This window comes from Pelodiscus sinensis, chromosome 28 (genome assembly GCF_049634645.1).
Source record: "Pelodiscus sinensis isolate JC-2024 chromosome 28, ASM4963464v1, whole genome shotgun sequence".
In the NCBI taxonomy this organism is placed as follows: Eukaryota; Metazoa; Chordata; order Testudines; family Trionychidae; genus Pelodiscus; species Pelodiscus sinensis.
The window spans coordinates 9,606,989-9,615,675 of record NC_134738.1 but is presented as its reverse complement, the minus strand read 5'-3'; positions in this window follow the sequence as shown (position 1 = coordinate 9,615,675).

Here is an 8,687-nt window from a genome sequence, read left to right as displayed (position 1 = left end):
TGGCTTTCAACATCCAATGGCAACAAGTTCTAAAGGTTGACTGTGAATTGCATGAAGATGTACTTAAGTTTGTTTTAAAGCTGCTGCCTATTAATTTCATTGGGTAACCTCTAATTCTTGTGTTACATGAAGAGGTGTTCACTTTGGGCATGTCTAGACTACAGGGTTTTTTTGAAAAAAGTGGCCTTTTTTCGAAAACACTTCCCCTGCATCTAAACTGCTGCCGAGTTCTTTCAAAAGTAAATCGAAAGAACACGGCAGGTTTTTTTCGACCACAGAAAACCTTGTTTTATGAGGAATAATGCCTTTTTTCAAAAGTGCTCTTTCGAAAAAAGGCGCTATGTAATGCAAGCTGCGCTTTTTTGAAAGAGAGCATCCAGACTGCCTGGGTGCTCTCTTTTGAAAAAGCGGCTTGCTTTTTTGAAAGTACTGGTTGTAGTCTAGACGCTCTTTTTTGAAAGTATCTTTTGAAAAAGCCTCTTTCGAATGAAACTTGCAGTCTGGACAAAGCCTTTCTCTACATGAGTCATGATGTTATAGACCTTTAACATATCTCCTTGATGTCTCTCTTTCCAAGCTGAACAGTGCCAGACTTTTTAATCTCTAGGAGTTATGGAATAGCTTCTATATCATCAATCATGTTGTTGTCTTGCTCTGTATCTTTTCCAATTCTAATATCTCTTTGTGAGATGAGGCTTTGTGTATACGGCACACGGTATTCAAGCTATGGGCAGGTGTAAATCTTGTAAATTGGAGTAATAGTAATAGGATGAAATTTAATAGTGAGAAGTGTAAGGTTATGCATTTAGGGATTAATAACAAGAATTTTTTTTATAAGCTGGGGACACATCAGTTGGAAGTAACGAAAGAGGAGAAGGACCTCGGAGTCCTGGTTGATCACAGGATCACATGGCCGTGAAAAACGCTAATATGGTTTTGGGATGCATTAGGCGAGGTATTTACAGTAGACATAAGGAGGTGTTAGTGCCATTATACAAGGCATTGGTGAGACCCCATTTGGAATACTGTGTGCAGTTCTGGTCTCCCATGTTTAAGAAGGATGAATTCAAACTGGAACAGGTACAAAGAAGGGCCACTGGGATGAGCCGAGGAATGGAAAACCTGTCTTATGAAAGGAGACTCAAGGAACTTGGCTTGTTTACCTTAACCAAAAGAAGGCTGAGGGGAGACATGATTTCTCTCTTTAAATATATTAGAGGGATAAATGCCAGGGAGAAAGGAATTATTTAAGCTCAATACCAATGTGGACACAAGAACAAATGGATAAAAGCTGGCTATTAGGAAGTTTAGTCTCGAAATTAGATGAAGGTTTCTAACCATCAGAGGAGTGAAGTTCTGGAACAGCCTTCCAAGGGAAGCAGTGGGGGCAAAAGACCTATCTGGCTTCAAGATTAAGCTAGATGGGTTTATGAAGGGGATGGTTTGATGGGATAACATGATCTTGTCAACTAATTGACCTTTCACTATCAGTGGTAAATAGGCCAATGGAGAGATGATAGGAGTTGCTATAGAGAACTTTTTTCCGGGTGTCTGATTGGTGAGTCTTGCCCACATGCTCAGGGTTTAGCTTATCACCATATTTGGGGTCGGGAAGGAATTTTCCTCCAGGGTAGATTGACAGAGGCCCTGGAGGTTTTTCGCCTTCCTCTGTAGCATGGGGCACGGGTCACTTGCTGGAGGATTCTCTGCATCTTGGGGTCTTTAAACCATCATTGGAGGACTTCAATATCTGAGATATAGGTGAGAGGATTATTCTGGGAGGGGTGGGTGAGACTCTGTGGCCTGCACTGTGCAGGGGGTCAGACTAGATGATCCTAAATGGTCCCTTCTGACCTTAAAGTCTATGAGGTGGAGTCATTATGGTATTTTCTGTTCTATTATCTTCCCCTTTCCTAATGGTTCCTGACAGTCCTTTACCTTTTTTGACTGCCACCACACACAGAGCGGAGGTTCTCGGAGATCGATTCAAACGAAAAATGGAATGTCATTTCATGAATACATGCACAAAAATGTCATTGATTTCCTTGTGAAAATGTTGCCTGATTCTGCTGTCCCTCGTGTAAATCAGCACTATCTTCATTGAAGCAGGTGAAGTTACACTGGTGTAAAATCAGTGTGAGTTCAGGATGGGGCCTAAAACAAAGTAATTAAGAGAGGAGCACTCTTGCAGGTGCCTGGTATTATGTACCATGGCAGAACTCCGGCTTTTCCTCAGGGATCTGCGCTTCCTGGAGGTTAATACTCGCCTCAGAGGCTTGCTGTGACCCTCAGCATGGCCTCTCCTCCTTTTCTGGAGACCAGGGGACATGGTACAGTATAAAAAGGAGGATTTAAGTGGTTTCAAGCAAAAGCAGACAGATCAAAGTTACTAAACAATTTTTTTTAAGTGCCAGCTAAGCCTAATACACTAAAGCTAGGTCTACACTATCAGTTTTTGCCAGAAGAGGCAATGCAAATGAAGTGCTGATTATGCAAATGAAGCATGACAATATGCTAATCTATTCCAAGATTCTCCTCGGGAGGCATAAGTATCTTGCGCAGAAAGGGGATTTTGCGCAAAAAGGAAACGTCCACACTGCTTGTTTTTGTGCAAAAACCTCTTGCACAAAAACACACCGGAACAGATTATGCAAATGAAGCATGAGAAAATGCTAATCCCCGCTTCATTTGCATTGCCTCTTCTGGCAAAGCAAGTAGTGTAGCCGTAGCCTAAGAGCACCTGTTACAAATCATAATTTCTCTTCCTAGGGCAGGAAACCTTTATGTGAGTCCCTAACACCTCTGTGGAAAAGTACAGAATTCAAGTCACCTGATGCTAGAATCCATCTCGGACACGTGTCTTTGTAGCACGTCTGTAGGAAGATAGATCATCCCCCACTGGATTTTTCTCTTGCTAATGAGCAAGGGCAATGCAGAGTGCACAAGGGGGCATGTGCCCCCCCAAACGCCACGGGCAGGAGAGGGAAGAGAGCAGATCTTTGGGCAGCCTGGGGCACTAGCAGGGGGATCTAGCCCCACAGCAGGAGTTGCCCTCCACCCCCACTCACCAGCAGTGGCAAGGGGAAGCAGAGCGACAATGCCCCTATCCGCTCTGCTCCTGCAGCTCCTAGACACATCACTCACGGAGGGGCATAGACCAGCGTTCCCTATAAGCTGGGAGCTTGTATGGCTACTCAGGAGCGATTCAGTTGCTGCCCAGTTGATTAGCAAAGCGCCCACAGCCAGATTTTATTTCTACTGCCTGGGGGCACATACAATTATTCCACGCATGGACAGAGAAAGTCCAGACGTGGATGGAAAAGATTAGCGGGAACATTGGGAGGAACGGCTCCCTGCCCTCCCCAGCTCCACTTCCCCCCTCCAGTGCTGGTGAGTGTGGGGTATATGAGAGGCCTGACCCTTCCTGCAGACGCCAAGTCCTGTGGGCCATGTAGCTTAGGGGAGGAGGCTTGAAGGGTACATCTAGACTACACCTCTCTGTTGACAGAGAGATGTAGATTAGGCACGTTGAAATTGCTAATGAAGCGGGGATTTAAATATCCCACGCTTCATTAGCATCAACATGACTGCCGCTTTTTTCTGAAACAGAGCTTTTTTGAAAAAAACCCCGGCAGTCTAGACGGGGATCTTTGGAAAAATAAACCCTTTTTCGAAAGATCCTGTAAACCTCATTTTACAGGATCTTTCCAGGCGGTTTCCAGGATCTTTCGAAAAAGGGTTTAATTTTCTAAAGATCCGCATCTAGACTGCCAGGTTTTGGTTGGTTTTTTTTTTGTTTGTTTGTTTTTTGTTTTTTCAAAAAAACTCCGTTTCAGAAAAAAGTGGCAGCCATGTTGATGCTAATGAAGATATTTAAATCCCCACTTCATTAGCAATTTCGATGTGCCAAATCTACGTCTCTCTGTCGACAGAGAGGTGTAGTCTAGACACAGCTGGAGGAAGAGAGAGGAGGGGGCAAGGTGGGGTTGGAATAGGTAGAGTCTGGGATGGAGACGGGGCTGGCCCCGCCCTCCCTAGTCTAGGGGTAGTGCTAGGATGAGTCACCTGCCCCCCACTCCGCGTCCCTTCTCAGCAATCACCCCTGCTAATGGGCGGTTAGCTCTATGACTGGTTTCTTCACTGTTGTGTCATGGGCTGGAAATAGGCTTTTTCCAGCATGAACACACTGATCATAAATCTACAATCAATACTCCTAAAGTCAGATACAGAAATGGTGCAACTAGAACACCCCCTCTCCAGTGGATTACAAGTACAGGCAGTCCCCGAGTTACGCGGATCCGACTTATGTCGGATCCGCAGTTACGAACGGGGTTTGCTGCCCGTCTCCCTGGTCTGCTGGAGACCAGCAGACCAGGGAGACGGGAAGCAAAGCCTCTGAGGACACCAGCAGCGGGACAGCTGCGGCGCGTCTGAGCTGTCCACTGCCCACGTGCTCCGCGGCTTTGCTCCACGTCTCCCCAGACGTCTCCAGCAGACCAGGGAGACAGGGAGCAAAGCCGCGGAGGACCCGGGTGGCAGGATCGCGGTGCGTCTTGGTCCCCTGCCCGCGTCTCCCTGGTCTGCTGGGGGTGGGGAGGAGGTGCAGCGAGTACGCCCCCCTCCCCCAGCAGACCAGGCTTTTCTCCAGACGCCTGAGGTAGAGCAGCTGGGGTGCTGCTGGGTTGGTCCAGTAGCGCCAAGGAGCGGCGCTACTGGAGCAACCCAGCAGCACCCCAGCTGCTCTGCCCCAGGCGTCCCCAAGTCAGCTGCTGCTGAAACTGACCAGCGCTGACTACAGGAAGCCCGAGGCAGAGTTGCTCTGCCCCGGGCTTCCTGGAATCAGCCGCTGATCAGTTTCAGCAGCAGCTGACTTGGGGACGCCTGGGGTTCTTAAGTTGAATCTGTATGTAAGTCGGAACTGGCGTCCAGATTCAGCCTGTTGAAACTGATCAGAGGCTGATTCCAGGAAGCTCGGGGCAGAGCAACTCTGCCTCGGGCTTCCTGTAGTCAGCCGCTGGTCAGTTTCAGCAGCGGCTGAATCTGGACGCCAGTTCCGACTTACATACAGATTCAACTTAAGAACAAACCTACAGTCCCTATCTTGTACGTAACCCGGGGACTGCCTGTACAAGGTACAGTGTAACTGTGCTATGTTACATGGAATCCTTTGCACAAAGCATGTTCTAGTTATGTCATTCATACTCCTAGGCATATTTCCATCAAGAATATGGGCTGCAGTTTGACATTGGCTTTTGCCACAAATTAGAAAGTACTTTATGAAGAGAGACTACAGCAAATGTCCTACGTTGTAAGATACCAATGAGCTGCAGCCAGAACTGTTCTCTTCCCCAGGTCACAGACCACATCTACTGATCTCGAAGGTCCTCACTGCAGAATCAGCTATTGGAAGAAGGAAATCTGTGATAGAGACTTCCAGGAGCAGGGGAGAAGAGAGGCAGCTTTTAGAAAAAGTAATTATTGATCGCAATCCATTCAGTGCATCTGTGACATCTACAAATGTTTGCTAAGAAAGAGAGGAGTCTAATTTCCAGCATCAGAAATGTTGATTAAATCTGACCATGTAACCCCGCTAGTGAGGACACTTTCAGGAACAGACTTGTCTAGCATTAAATTTGTAAAAGGTGCATTAAATATAAAACTCAATTTTCCAGATTCAGCTTTGATGGACAGGCACCACAGGCATTGCAAGAGGCTCTCGCTAATATGTATTCCGCCAGTATCCCGTGATTCTTAATGAAGACATCTGGCCTGCTTCCTATTTTTAATTCTTTCGTGTGAGGTAATGAGAGCAGAAAAGTTGGTCTCATCTGAACAAAGTGTAACTCTGGATTCTAGAAGCTGCCTTTTGGTGAGGTGTTTTTTTTTTTATTACAGTACAACAACCCCATTGTACTAGGTGCTGTACAATGTAAAGGAGGTACATGACCCAATGAGCTACATCTAAATAGTTGAGATGAACAAAGGATGGAAAGAAAACTAAGGCATAATGAGATAAAATGACATGGGCAAGGCCATCCAGTAGGTCAGTGGCAGAGCCGTCAATAGATGCCAGCTTTCCTGAGCCTCAGTACTGTAGATCATGCTACAGGGTGATAATGCTACAATCCCCAAACAGGACAGTTAGGATTTAGGCGCAACATTTGGGGAATTATATTGGGGTGGACTTAATGGCTGCTCCAAGGTGAGCTGTTTTACACAGTGTAACAGAGTGGTAGTATGTGCCTAAAAGGCACTGTGCTGTTAGTGTTTAAACTGCCAGAGACTGTTTGGTGAGTTTTGCCGTCTCATGGAGGCAGGTGCCTCGTTCCGTCAGCCAGGAGTGGCTTTCTCATGAGAGACAGGACCTAGGATGTGGGCTGAACAACGCAGTGGGAGGAACATGAGGAGCAGCCAACCCTAGACTGATCTGATTGTTACATTGTGTTATTAAAGGCAGGGAGGGGTGAATTTTTGACTTCATGCTGTTTACTCTGGTTTGGAGCAGGTTGGAAACAGGACTGGCTCACATGCCCATGTAGCCCCATTCGGGCCCCATTCTTCAGTAAAGAATTTGACCCTAAGTCAACTGTGTTAGTCTGTCCAGCCAGGGCTCAATTCTGCTCTGTTCCCTGGAGGTGAATTTGGAATAACTTCATTGCACTTAATAGAGCACTGACATACGTGTACCAGGGCAAAAGAGCAAAGTATAGGACTACATCTACACTGGCACCCGTTTCCAGAAATGCTTAAAACGGAAAACTTTTCCGTTATAAGCATTTTCGGAAAAAGCGCGTCTACATTGGCAGGATCCTTTTCCGGAAAAGCACTTTTTGCGGAAAAGCCTCCGTGCCAATGTAGACGCGGTTTTCCGCAAAAAAGCCCCGATCACCATTTTCGCAATCAGGGCTTTTTTGCGGAAAAGAAATCTGGGCTGTCTACACTGGCCCTTTTCCAGTTTTCCGGAAAAGGACTTTTGCCTGAATGGGAGCAGCATATTTTTTCCGGAAAAGCTCTGATGATTTTACATTAGATCGTCAGTGCTTTTCCGGAAATTCAAGGGGCCAGTGTAGACAGCTGGCAAGTTATTCCGGAAAAGCGGCTGATTTTCCAGAATAAGTGGCCAGTGTAGACAGCTGGCAAGTTATTCCGGAAAAGCGGCTGATTTTCCAGAATAAGTGGCCAGTGTAGACACAGCCATAGGTGTAAATTGCCAATTTACAGTTTAGGAGCCTAATTACTCCCTAGTAGAATGCCACCGAAAAGGAGTCCTAGAAATGTAGGACTGAAAGAGACCTTGAGAACTCATCAAGTCTACCCCCCTGTTCTGAGGCAGGACAAAGTTAATTTAGAGTCATATCTTTGAACGTAGCAGGCTGTAAAATTCTGGCCCTGTGAAATCAATGGGAAAATTCCTGTTAACTTCAACAGGGGCAGGATTTCTTTGCTCAGGTGCTTGTAGAATAATTTTCTGCTGCATTTATTTGTACATATTGAAGCAAACTTCCCTCCCTGGCCTCTTTGCTATTTCCCCTTTTGTGCATACAGAATGCTTATGTAATTGGCTCTTCCCTTTTATTTCTTTGCAATAAAATGTCTCCTAGAGCAGGATGAAGCATAACACAATAGCAGCATTAATCTTCCTGATGGAAGAAGAAACCTTGTTAACCAGGCTCTATTGTACCTCACTCATTATAAAACCAGTTTAATTTCCCATAGTGAATGGAGGATGATGTAAAATAATAAATACTCTAATAAGTAGTGACTGAATATTATTTTATCCATGATAAATTGCTACCACACATTTATCTGCACTCGAACTATTCAGTAAGATACAACAGAGTTGCCAAGCATTTTCACAGTGCAGACTGCCTTTTAGCATAGACACTGCCTTTTAAACACCGCCTTTCTCATTCAGAACCATGCAGAACACCACTCCTTCCATTCACAGTGTACAACATCCCTAGGGCTGTTACAACAATTGCTTACATGGGAAAGTAATATTAGAAAATGAGTTAATGTGTTTTTAATACACCTTAGCAGCTGGACATTAGGAGAAAACAGAGCATGCAACCAGCCCACTCTCTATAAACTAATGATCAGGAGAAAGGACCGTATCCCAATTAGCAGTAGCTATGGCTACTTTACCAACAGTGATCAAAAACAGAGGGTTTTCTAGATTGAATAAACCCAGCAACCATTAGAAGTTTATTTCCAGACTATACATGTGATCTTTCTTACGGTTGCACCAAATTTCAGTTAAAGCAGTTCCCAAATATAGCAGCGGTATGGAATCTAGTTATTTGATCAGGGGTTGAGATATTATGATTCTTGAGTTCTGTTCCAGGCCCTGCAAACTCCTTTATCACGATTATTTTTTATGATAAACTAACTAGATTCTAATTCCCAGCTCAGGAACATAGGCTAGAACTATAACGGAGTTTAAAGAGAAGCTAGATAAATTCATGGAAGTTAGGTCCATAAAAGGCTATTAGCCAGGGGGTAGGAATGGTGTCCCTGGCCTCTGTTTGTCAGAGGCTGGAGATGGATGGCAGGAGACAAATTGCTTGATCATTGTCTTTGGTCCACCCCCTCCAGAGCACCTATTGCTGGCCACTGTCGGCAGACAGGCTACTGGGCTGGATGGACCTTTGGTCTGACCCAGTACGGCCGTTCTTATGTTCTAACAT